Raw genomic sequence first — 12,897 nt, forward strand, 5'->3', positions numbered from 1 at the left:
GCTCAAGTAATAGGAGCACCAGGTGTGAAGGAAAAAGCCAAGCAACAAGTGCAAGTTTAAAGCCCAGAACAAGATAGTCTTCCAGTATCAAGTCGTTTTCTCCTATCTGGTCTTCTTTATTTCATTTGACAGCCAAAAAAATTACCCTGCTCACAAAATTCTTGAGAATACAATGCCGAGCAAGGATGTTATAGGGTAAACAATTTCAAAAACTTAAAATATCTGCTCCACTAACCTTTGTAATGCTTATGACTCTTCCTCGGATTCTCCAAAACACCAGCCTTTCTTGGTTTCCCAGGATGTTGGGTTGGTAACTGAGTTATCAATGCATTTGGCAAGCATGATTTGCACACAGAACCAGGGCTGCTGAACCTCTTGTAATTAAGCAGGAGAACCCCACATGACCCCAAGTGTCCATCCTCAAATTACTAGGAGTGACTACTGTCAAGACTCACAACAAAGGATACCTGCTTCTACTGCTAGGAAATTCAGAAGTATCAAATCACTTTTAAATTTGGTTTTGTTTCCTTGGTAAAAACCTCACCTGGCTGTTGAATGCATATTATTTCCCTAAGCATTGGTTTGCATGGGTGCAAGTTACCATGACAACCCACTTCAGTTTATACTACGGATACCAAGGATCTCTTGGAAAAAAAATGGATTCCAAGCTTCAAGAAAAATCAGCCTATCATATTGAGGACATTCTATGCTTGCTAAATCCCTCTTTCCTGTCTCCCCTGCTTTGCCAATAGACCTCAGGTTCTGAGACTCATGCGGCTGAGTTTACACTATATTGAGTTGTGTGATATGTTACATAGTGAAGATGTTTCCTTGGGCTGTATAACCTTTGTATATCTTGAAGCTTTTTCCTCTTCTCCAGAGATCAAGAGACAGAGTGGCAAGCAATCAGACCATAATACTTTGATTTCCCTGTTTTTAGGCAGCAACAAGACAATCCTGGCTACTCTCACTGTAAGTTGTTCCTCTGTTGTGAATGGGTTTATTTTCTGCTCTGAGTGTTCCTGTTTCCAACTGCTTTACATTTTAGATTGGCTCCAGACACTGCTGGTATGAACTACTGGAAGCAAAATTAAATTCAAGATTGCCTATTTTTATACAACCAGGCGCCTGTAGGGTTTGTTCCTTTTCGAGTCAACCAAAGATACTTCCATTTGTCATTGTGTACTAACCATTGTTTCCTTCTTGTGACCCCTGCCTACAAAAAGCTGTATTAAACTTTATCATCCCACCCAAAAATTCAAGAAACCTGAATTCTAGATATTTTATTCATGCCAAAGGTGAGGGTATGTTCTTCTGGTAAGGAGTGTTCCTAGGGGTTCAACTGTGGATGATGGTGAAGCGAGAGACTAGGGATATGTTGGGCAGGCTTTAATGAACAACTGGCTGGAACACTACTGGAAGAATGTTCCAGAAGGAGCCCTTTCAGAACTTTCTCTGAGATTCTCCAGAATCCATCTACATGTCCTTCTGTTTGCTTCTAGCCAGTGTTACCAATGAGTATTTTTCCACCATCACTGTTGCTTGGTCATGACTTTTGCTTTCCCTGAATCCATCTGTATCCATCTAAAAAGAGAAGAGTTTGTTTTATGTTTTGCTTTTCTCACATTAATAGGCCAGGCATTTATGGAAATGACTCCTCTCCTGCTTTTGTCATCTTGAGTTTGTCCTCAGAAGTGGTGCCAGTACCTCACTTTCCCATTTTTCTGCCATCACTTCCTCAGACACAACAGTGTGTCTGCAATGATTTTCCAAATATATTCTCTAAAGAGTTGTCACAGTTCTCTCTAGGTCTCTAAACTGTAGAACTTCCCAGATAACAATCTACTTAAAACCTTACAGTGGATCCCTGTTTCCCATAGGGTACACTCCAGGCTCTCCTATGCCTTCTTCCTGTTTTCCTTACCTGCTCCAAATTCAGCAAGATAGAAATGTTGGGGTTAACCACCTTTTTTCCTACTTCTAACTCTACACCTAGATTCAAGATAGACCCCCCCAAATCCAGGATGGTTTCCTTAGCCTTATTCTTTTCTTGCTTGTCTAACTCATCCCCAACCACTGTAAACTCCCCAGGTTCCCTCACTGAGTATCGCCAGTCCTTTCAGCTGCATTAGTGCTTATATCGATTATTCCACTTTATTCATCGTGATAAAATTATCTCTGTGCATGTTTGCCTCCCCATTAGATCGTAATAATAGGAAATGGCTTATTCATCTTAGAATTCCATCTGTGGACTTAATGAATTCATGAAGCATGCAAATGAATCCAATAAAAGCATGGACTCAGATCCCTACCTCTACCATTAGGGCTCCTTCAGAACCCTGGGGCCTCAGTCCATATCCTCCATCCTGAGCAGCAAATGGGTCCAAGCATGTGGGGACATTGCTTAGGTACCCATGCCTAAATAGTAAAGAGAGACATCCCCGAATTATTCCAGCATGGCCACAGGCTGCTCTAGTCCCTGTGAAACACAAACATGACCCATTCTGCCTCAGTAGGACCTCTCTCCCAACATGGGTCCTTAAAACCACAGAAGGTTCTGTGTCACTCAACCTGCTGTAAATTCTTCAGTGTCACAGGACAAAGTCCACCAAAATCCACTAGGACTCCAAGGTCTATCACATTCTGTCCTCAATATAATTTTCTAGCATTTTCTCTGTCTCTTCCTCTACACAAACCCTCTGTCTCTCCCCAGATACTACAGTAATGCTCTTTTGTTCTCAAAAAAAAAAAAAAAACAGCAATCCCAGGTTCTTTATCATCAGTTAAAAGTAATCCTAGCCATTCTTGAGGTCTCAGCACTGAAACTTCCATTACAGTGTGGTCCCTTCAAAGTCCTAACACACTTAGGCTTTACATGAAGTTCACATTATGTCTTAATACTTGCAGAGCTCTTCATGAAATACTCTTTATTTTGGTTGCATTTTCCAAATATAGATACCATGTCAACAATCAAATTAGAAATTCATAGAAGTTAACATCATGTATTTATATTTTTATGTGTTGCCATGACTTTAAGCCTTATAAGAAAATAATAAACATTTGATAATGTTTGGACTCCATTCAGAAAAAAATTTAAATTAAGTTAAATCTTCATATATAATCTGAAATGACTTCTATTAATCTAACTTTTTCATCCAGTCAGATATTTTTCTTCTCCTTTTTTTTACTGTATATTAATTATATAGAATAACAGGTTTCATTGACATTTTCACACATGCACACAACATTCTTTGACCATATCCATCCCTATATCTTTCCTAAATCCTCCCATCACTCTTCCTCTTCTCTTTCCCATTCATGACTTTCACAATCATACTTTGTTGTAAAAATAATAGCAACTCTCTTGACATGTCAGGAAGGGAAAAACTGACCTTGTCAGATTAATAAACCAGCCAAGCAGACTGTCTATGGGTGAGATATTAGAGGTTGAGGATGAGGTCCAGATCTGGGCATCCACAAGCAAGAATGTTAGGTTTTTAAAGAATGCAGCAACAGTCAACCATTTGGCAAGAAATCAGCATCAAGGAAGTCAACAAACATTCATACAGACTTATTAAAAATGCACAGGAGAAGAACAGCAATGTGGAAGTAGGCTAGAAATATGGTTAACAAGAAACAATTTGGTGTCTGGCAGAGTCCTCATTCTGCCAATGACGTTTTGGAAAATTAACCTCTCTAAACTCATTTCCTCATTTCATAGCTCATGGATCACTTCCAACTATCTGGCTTAGACATAGAGGTTGACCGGTTACAAAGATCCAAAGACTAAACTCTAATTTCTTTGACTTGAGCTATGCCCCAGCCCTCAACTCTTAACTTCTTTAAAACTCATTAAATTCTGAAATACATAAACTTAAAGCAATGGAGTGCACACACATGGAGGTGAATCTCTAGATGAACAACAAAACACAAGGGGCAGGAGATTAAAAGGAAGAAAAAGGAATGATTAGGAAAAAGTATAAGGGAAAGAGAATATAATTTTTGTCAACATCTAAATGGATGTCATTTTTATCAAAAAATCAGGAATTAGGGCATACCCATAATCCCAAAACTTAGAAGGTACAAGTAGGAAGATTACAAGACCAGCCCAAGCTGTATCCTCTTTTCCAGGCCAGCCTGAGATACACAGTGCGACTCTACCAGGTGTTAGATGGGGTACTGTGATGAAAAGCTCCTGGGACTTACAGAGCAGTGCTACCCAGGAGAACTCCGGTAGGAATGGGAGGTTCGGCACTACTCAAGAGAGGGTTGGACAGTAGCCACTGAACACCTGAAATATAGCTGTGCAACTGACAAAGTCAATTTATTTTTCTTTCTAAGTATAAATAGCCACATATGGCCAATGACACTCATACTGGACAGCGTAGATGTAGAGAAGGGCAATAAACAAATAAAGCAGCAAGCCAACACAGAGTACAGAGCTTAAGCAAAAAAAGAATGTGGCTCTGCCTGAGTGGGTAGGGCAAGAGAGCTTGACAGAAGGCCGATGGAAAATGTGCTGAGGGGAAAAAGAGACAGCTGAGAGCTGTAGGTCACCACAGGAGCTGGGATTTCAACTCAGGTCACTTACATTTACAATTCTAAAGATCATTAAGTGGCTGCCTTGTATATACAAACCTACAAAGACATGTTTTCTCTGTGTGTCTGTGTGTGTTTACCTAACTGAGTTTGCAAGTATGGCTCTTTTGATCAGAAGAGCATCTCTTCATACTAGTATGCATTTATGTTCAAAAGGAATAAGCATTTGCACCAATATTAATTCATTTAAAAATAATGACATAAGTATGCACACATATGCCTGTGTTTATGTATACTTATATATATGTATATGAATGTGCCTGTATATGTCTGTGTGTATATATGTATGTATATGCATATGTATGTTCTTGATTTTTTTCTAAGTACAAAGGGAAAAAATAACCTCTTTAGTATATTGATACTTCAGAACAATTCTGCATTAGAACTGGCCAATGCACACATGTCTAAGAATCAATACACAAAATAGCTACATGCAAAGCACATATAATCATGCTTAGACTGTGGCAGGAATCCATTTCCAGTTTTAGAGGAAGAAACAGAATTTTTTTAAGCTGAAAGGACAATCACAAACCTGACTAATAAATAAGAAAGGCCTGTGAATAAAGATTCAAGCAGTTCAGGTTAATTACTGATCCTAGGGAAAGGAAGGTGAATTAATGATGTAAGGATGTTGAGAGGTGCCATTCCATTCCAGGGATGACATCCAGTCAGGTGCATTAACACCGAAGAGATAGAGCTAACGCCAGCAGATTAAAACTGCAGAAAATGCTATTTAAGGTTGTGAAACTCCAGACTCAGTGAGGAAAGCCGAGCAAGGTCCTTCTGCGGAGGTCTTTAAAACAGAATAGATTCTCATCGGTCTCATTTGAAAGGTTTAAGTGTGATCCTGCCTGGAGGCAAGGTGATGAACAAAATGACTTTTCAAGGTCCCAGCCAGTCCACCAAGGAGGTTGATGGTAGACCCGATTTTCTTCTGTTTACCCATCTCTTATTGCTGCACACCACCATGTGGCCACCCGAAGTAGAAATGTGAGACGTTGTGAACAGAAGCCTTGGGAAATGTCAACTGCATATTCTCATGCTTTTAGAAAGTTTCCTGGTGTGGATGTGATTATACGGGTGATCCTTCTGTGATATTAATTTGGAAAATAGAAGGTGATACTGCTCTTATTTATAACAACAGATCTAATTCTCTAAATGCATTTCTGCTGTGCTGGAAGAACCAGATTTGATTCACAATACAATGAAACTATAACCTTTGAATGCATACATATATATATATATATATATATATATATATATATATGCATGTGTACATATGACAGATTCTGATCTTTTTACATTTCACAGATGTAATGAGAACATAAATGAGATTTCAGTGAAGATTTTATGAAGTAGATTCAAACATAGTATTAAAGTCTTGGTACTATGCCTGCGGGGAAGCAGTAATAATTGACACATGGCTGAAGACCATATGTTAAAAATAATTTCCAGCCAGGAGCTGGTGTCTCACGTTTGTAATCCTATCTACTCAGGAAGCTGAGATCTGAGGCTCACAGTTCAAAGCCATCCTGGTCAAGAAAGTCTATGAGACTCTGATCTCCAATTAACCACCAGAAAACTAGAAGTGGCACTGTGGCTCAAAATGGTAGAGTACTAGCTTTGAGCAAAAAAGCTCAGGGACAGTGCCCAGGCCCTGAGTTCAAGCCCCACAACCAACAAAAAATAATAATTTCCGATCTGAGGCATTAAGGCAATGTATTTCTGAGTATCTTCCCTCTGTAACTTACATAATAAATATGTCAGCAACCACTACCATATACTAATCTCTCATACCAGCTAAGTTCCAATGGATTCTACATGGACAAATCAGATGTCACCTCTACTGCAAAACCACAGTGATAAATTTAGTGCAATAGCCCTGGGGCCACAGCTCTGCAATGAGGCCCCTGGAGGTCACATAATTCTACTAGTCTCAGGTTCTTTATAACACAGCTCTTGTTCTTTTATGTGCATGCTGGTACTGGCTCTGAGTTCAGGGCCTGAACACTGTCCCTTAGCTTTTTCACTCAAGGCTAGCACTCCACCACTTGAGCCACAGCTCCTCTTCACATTTTAGTGATTAGTTGGAGATAAGAGTCTCATGAATTTTCCTGCCCAGCCTGGCTTCAAACCTCCATCCTCAGATTTCATCCTCTTTAGTAGCTAGGATTACAAGCATGAGCCACAGCACCCAGCTGAAATGTGTTCTTGTGAGTCCAAATGAATAAATAAGATTACATGTGATTGTTAATGCACCACATGTATGACTCCCTTGATGGGCATTGGAGAAGAGCAGTGATTGAAACAGATGAGAAATCCTGCTCTCAGAGAACATTTTCCCCCCAACCCCGTAAGGATTCAGACAATAAATGCCTGAGACTTCCTGGGCCATAGCATCTCTGTCTTAACTACATACTAGTACACTAAAACAGTCATAACGTAAGCAATGCACAAATGAATGAGCATAACTGTGCCCCATTAAAACTTGACTTATGAACATGAGTGGTAAACCAGATGATCCACAAACTATATTTTGTCTCACACACACACACACACAGAGACAGAGAGAGAGAGAGAGTGTTAGAAGATAGCAATAAACATCTCCAAAACCAACAAATGGTGTTAATGGTAAAAGCAACTCAGGATATGGGTGGTGGTGAAGTTCTCAACATAAAACCTCCACATCAAGGAAGTGAGCCACTGAACCACAGTGATAACAAAGGCAATAGCATGACTGGCCTTTTTTCATGAGTACCAGGATTGAGACTGTGTCTGCAACAGCGTGAGTTAAGCAATAGTAGTAGGAAATGAGGCCAGAGAGGGGATACATGACTCAAGGCCATTATAAAGCACAGGACCTTACTCCAAGAGAGTTTAAGCACAGAAATAGCCTGCTCTGATGCAGTAATTTAAATGATACAGCTGTAGTTGCTGTGTTGAGAGTAAACAAATTGAGAGGCAGGGAGTCTAGTTTGAAAACTGTTGTAATAATTATCTTATATTTATCTTACAATTACCTTATATTTGAGAGAAAATGCAAGAGAGAGGAGTTAATAGTGATACCAGAAGTTTTTGCCTGAATGACCATAGGACCCAGCAATGCCTGGCTGAGTATACACCCAGAGGAAATGCAATCAGTATATCAAAGGGAAATCTACACCATCATGTTTATTACAGCACAATTCACGATAGTCAACATATGAAGTCAAATTATATTTCCACCAATGGATGAGTGGATATGTAAAGTACGATACATATACTCTGTAGAATAACATGTAGTCATAAAAATAACATGTAGTCATTTGCCACAATGAGGATAAACCTGAAAGATATTGGGTTAAGGCAAACCAGCCAGACTCAGAAAGACAAAGATCACATGTCCTCCGTCATTTGTGGATGCTCAGAAGTTGATCGCATGGAATTAGAAAGTATAACCATGATTATCAGCAGTGGAGAGATTATCAAATGAAGGGCTATGAGGAGGCAGAGTAGGAAGAATGTAGTCAATGACTACGAGATTACATTAAGATGGGACAAGTAAGTGAGGGTGTTCAATTGCATACTGTGGAAATGATCATCAGTAATAATGCAGTTTCAGAATAACTGAAGAAAGAGTGTTATATGTTTTACTCTAAAGATATGATACATGATTGGGAGTAATAGGTATCCTAATTACTGTGATTTGATCATTACATAGATATCATTACAATACTGTATCACATGAAAGTCCATAAATTTGTACATTTAGCTGTTTACAGTCATCAGTAGCGCAGGTCAGAGGCTGACAAGCCTAACACCCTGAGTTCAAACCCCAGTACTGCCAAAAGAAAATAAAAACAAGTATTGATTATATACGTATGTATGTATATATATATATATATATATATACATATATATGTGTGTGTGTATGTGTGTATACATATATTTGTATGTATATGTGCATATATAAATGTGTGTATGAATATATACATACATATGTTATATATGTGTATATATACATACATCTATAGGTGTATATATGTGTATATAGAGACAAATATATACAATATATACTATATATACAAAAATATACTATATATGCAATATATACATATATATACAAAAAAACAGGGATGAGGATATAGCTCAGTGCTAGAGTGTTTTTATACAAAGTCCTGGGTTCAAATTCCATACTGAAAAAACAAGGCCAAAAATCACAGGAAACTGAATAGACAGAAAGGATGGTTAGAGATTGGAGTCTCCCTGTGATCACAGGAAGTTTGCACCTATTAGCCAGTTATGCAGATTGTCCACAAGGTAGCTTCTAGAAGATTCCAGAGATTCAAAAAGAGGTTTTGATTCAGGGTATAAATGGATGAGTTATTGGTATACATATATATATATATATATATTGATATGAGAGATATATATGGTATTCAAACCTATGAAACAAGGGAGTGAGGATAAAAAGAAAGTGAGGAGATCAAAGCAGCACAAACCAGGGTGCCCCAAAGTTAGCAACCTAGCCTAATGAGAGCATCCAAGCCAAAGGCTGAAGGAGGGATGAACCCAAAAGCTCTGAGCAATGTGGAGGCCAGCAATAGCTCTGGCTAGAAAAGGTCAATGGTTGGCTACACGGAAGCCAGGCTGGAATGAGATCAGAGAGAGCAGGATAGAGCAGTTGCTGAGAGGGGTGCACAGATTTTTTTTTTTCCAAAGGAAAATTTTTATTGCAAGGAAGATGCACAGAGGGATTACAGGTATATAAGCCAGGTATTAAGTAAATTTCTTTTTGAATAGTGTCATCTCTCTCAGTATTCTCTTTTGTCACTGTTTTTCTTTTATGTACCTTTTGTCTTGTATGTAAGTTTATCTGATTTGGGGAGGGGAAAGAGAAGCATAGAAATGGTGAGACAAAGGGAGGACGAATTCAGCAGTGATACTAGACACTGTGCTGTCTGTTTCTTAATAACAGAGGTGACTGGGGAGGGGTAAGAGAGGCTTTGTGGGTATTTTCTTTTGAATTGAAATGGGAGAAACAACAGCATTTGTGTGTACATGTTGGAAGAAAACCCAGGGAGACACTGAAAGGGAAAAGAGAAACCAGAGCATGGGAGACTTCTGTAGCAGATTCCCTGGAGAGGAGCAGGGCAGATGCATTCTGGTGCAAAGACTCCTGCATTGGGTTTACATTCCACTCTGTAAAGTTCTTAGTACAGCCTTGAAACTGACAAATCAATCACACACTAGCTTGTCCATTCAAGGCTCTGGGCTCAAATGATCTCACAGGTCTAGGTGAACAACAGAACTCCAGATGAACGAAGATAAGAGGAATCCAGTCTCCAATGACTAGCACTTGGCTTAGTGGCCAGATGGTAAACCAAGGCCTAGATGGAGACTGGGAAGAATTATGAGTTATGTTCTCATCTGATCCACATGGTGAGTCTGCCAGAGTTGGCTCTTCCTAGGTATTCAATGAGCTGATTAGATAGATATCTTTGTCCTCCACCAATCCAGTCTGATGGCAAAACCCCTGCCTGTTGCCCCATCCACACCCACATACCATAATGATGCCATGATCTTACATATATTTCCACTACTGGCTGGTTCCTGAAGGCCAACCAGAGCAAAGCTATGATTGGAGCCTGACAAAGGTGGGTGGTAAATTATAGCTGCTAGTCTCACAGGGAAGGAAATGAATTGGACCACCTACAGCCTAACTTGTGTTCTTGACATGAACCCAACCACTTGAAAGAAACAGGCTGTGGAAAGAAACAGGCCACACTTATAAAACAATGCCTGAGCAAATCTAGGACTTGGGGATTTACTTCAAGCATTTGTTATTTAATGTCAGCATCCATTCAACTCTGATAATAATGGTACTTCCCCAAGGTGTGGCAAGTCATGAATTCAATGATTCTTATTTTACTGATTTCAGTAATAGTTTGGAGCTCTGTTCCTTCATTGGGGGTGGGGAGAGTGCACAGGTGTAAGAAAATCCCACAGAAATACCGTATCCAGCTTGACAACGCATCATTACAGAAAAAGTCATTTGAAAAACATTAATAAAAATGCTAAGACTTCTAATTTTGTAATAGAGAACTTGGAACCAAATCACCAAGAGTAGTTTTTAAACATGCAAGAAAGCCTTAGAAATGCAATGTAGGCATCTCTACCTTTTCTTCTCAGGATTTTTCTAATCCAAATAAAAGAACTGCTAACATTATAGAAATTCCACTTAGCTTTTACTTGACCCCAGACACTGCATCTGTGTTCTAGAAATACCTCTTTCAGTGTTTGCATGTTTCAAACTGTAAACTCTATTTGTTAAACTCTGCTCGATCATTTCAGTAAAATATATTATGTTATTCTTACAAAAGAAGACAGTAAACCAAAATCCAGCTGACTATTAATGGACAATTATACCACTTCCCTTGACTTACTAGGCAACCTAACAGTTTGCTTATTTTAGAATTAGGTAAACTACCTCAAATCCAGCTCGCTATGTAGTAATTATAAATAGGGTTTTATTGGCCCACATGTGTATTTATTTCCTCTATCTGCTTCCACAAAGCAAATTTAAATGCTTGTGAGACCTCATGGTCTATAAAACTTACAATGTTTACTCTCTGACCCTCTGTAAACAGTATTTGCCCACCCCTACTTTAGCTAACAGCTGATACCTTTGTTACACAATGTTGGCTGAGCCACATTTATATGGTGACAATAATGAAATAACTAGATTAAATGACTTTATTAAAAGAACCAGATTACAGACCAAGTAATCAAGTAAGAGTACTCACTTCCTGTAAAAAACAATATTGCTCTCCCTGGGAAGATTTTTCACATTTTCCATTGATTTCTTAGATTTCCAATTCTTCAAATGAATTTCTCTTAGATAATAAGACACCTACAAGTTTCTGAGGTTGTCATAAGAGCATTTTTCCAACTGCTTCTATCAAATGCAAACATTTGAAATACACTTTTGCCCTTCTAAAGTCTATGCATTTTCTATCTCATTTCTGCTCCATACATATTCACACAACATCCAAACGTCCCTGACTGCGTTATCACTGTCGCCTTGGGAAAGTGTGGAAGGGCTCTCAGGAGACAGCCTTTCAGTTATTGTCATTTATTTCAATGCTAGTGTGTCGCTTCTATCCAATGCTACATTGTATGAAGAAACTACCGAGTTTTCTTCCATGTTTCTATTTATTTCCACTGCTAATTTGTAGAGCACTCATTTTTGCCCATCCTGAGCTAGAATCTAAACATTTTAATTTCTTTGAACAACAGAGTGGTCTAGTCAGTTGATAGAGTCTGTGCTTCAAACAACCTATATTTAGGGAAGGAACATTTCTATTCAATTTACAAGAAACAACACGTATCTGCAGGCAACGATAAGAAAAACACGCAGGGGTACATAGTGATAGCTCTACTTAAATAAATAAACTTTCGGTACTAGTGATTAGGTACACAGGATTATTATATGTTTAATTGGCTAACGTGACAATTTGGAATTACTTCTAGTCACATTTAATTGGATTTGGAATCTCTGGAGAAAAGAAATAGAGAAGCCTAGCAAAGAAACAGTCATAAAAGTAAACTGTTTTCTCCAAAGGGTACTAAGTAATGAATTAATATCCATTCCACAATAGTTTTTAATATCCCCTCTGCTTAATAAGACCAATGTGGTGATTGTACACACTCGATAATAAAACTAATTCAATTAGGCACCAAGATTTGGGGGAAGGGATTTTTTGCTGAAATGGAGATTTGGGTGTTTGTGTGTGTGTGTGTGTGTGTGTGTGTGTGTGTGTGTTTCAATTCTAAGAAGGCTAATTTAACCAGATGTGGATAATCTTTAACTCAGGTAAAAGCCTGAGATTTGATTAAATACTTATGGAATACTGCTAGCTATTTGTGCAATGCTAAGTTCAAAGATGTCCTAAAGTCTATGAAATCTGTATCATATTACAAATGCTGTGACATTTCCCATAAAGCCATCAGAACAAAGCATTCCTTCCTAGCCTTTAAATATTCTTACCCAGAACAAATGAAAAACAGAAAGAAAGCCCTCTAAAAGACAAAGGACTTGTTCCTTCTCTTCCAAAGGACTTGTTCCTTCTCTTCCATAGTTTTAGTTTAGCTACCAAAAAAGAGGTGAGGTGCGTTCTAACTTCTCAAACGGGCTTTCACGTTTTGCTTCATTTTCATCAAGTTAAATCTATACATTACAAAACTCTCTTTGCCGTATTTGTACCTGCTGCATGATCTGCTTTACCCCTGCCCTGTAAATTCAGTCTTTAAAAAAAG

General features: G+C 38.5%; 1 protein-coding gene across 1 annotated transcript in view; it reads left to right on the plus strand.

The window, feature by feature from the left end:
* Spata16 (spermatogenesis associated 16) overlaps window positions 1–12,897 on the plus strand; it is a 197,116-nt gene that overhangs the window by 112,923 nt on the left and 71,296 nt on the right. The gene's annotated exons all lie outside the window — the stretch shown is intronic.

This window comes from Dipodomys spectabilis, unplaced genomic scaffold, assembly GCF_019054845.1.
Source record: "Dipodomys spectabilis isolate Male_0828 unplaced genomic scaffold, ASM1905484v1 ptg000050l, whole genome shotgun sequence".
NCBI lineage: Eukaryota > Metazoa > Chordata > Mammalia > Rodentia > Heteromyidae > Dipodomys > Dipodomys spectabilis.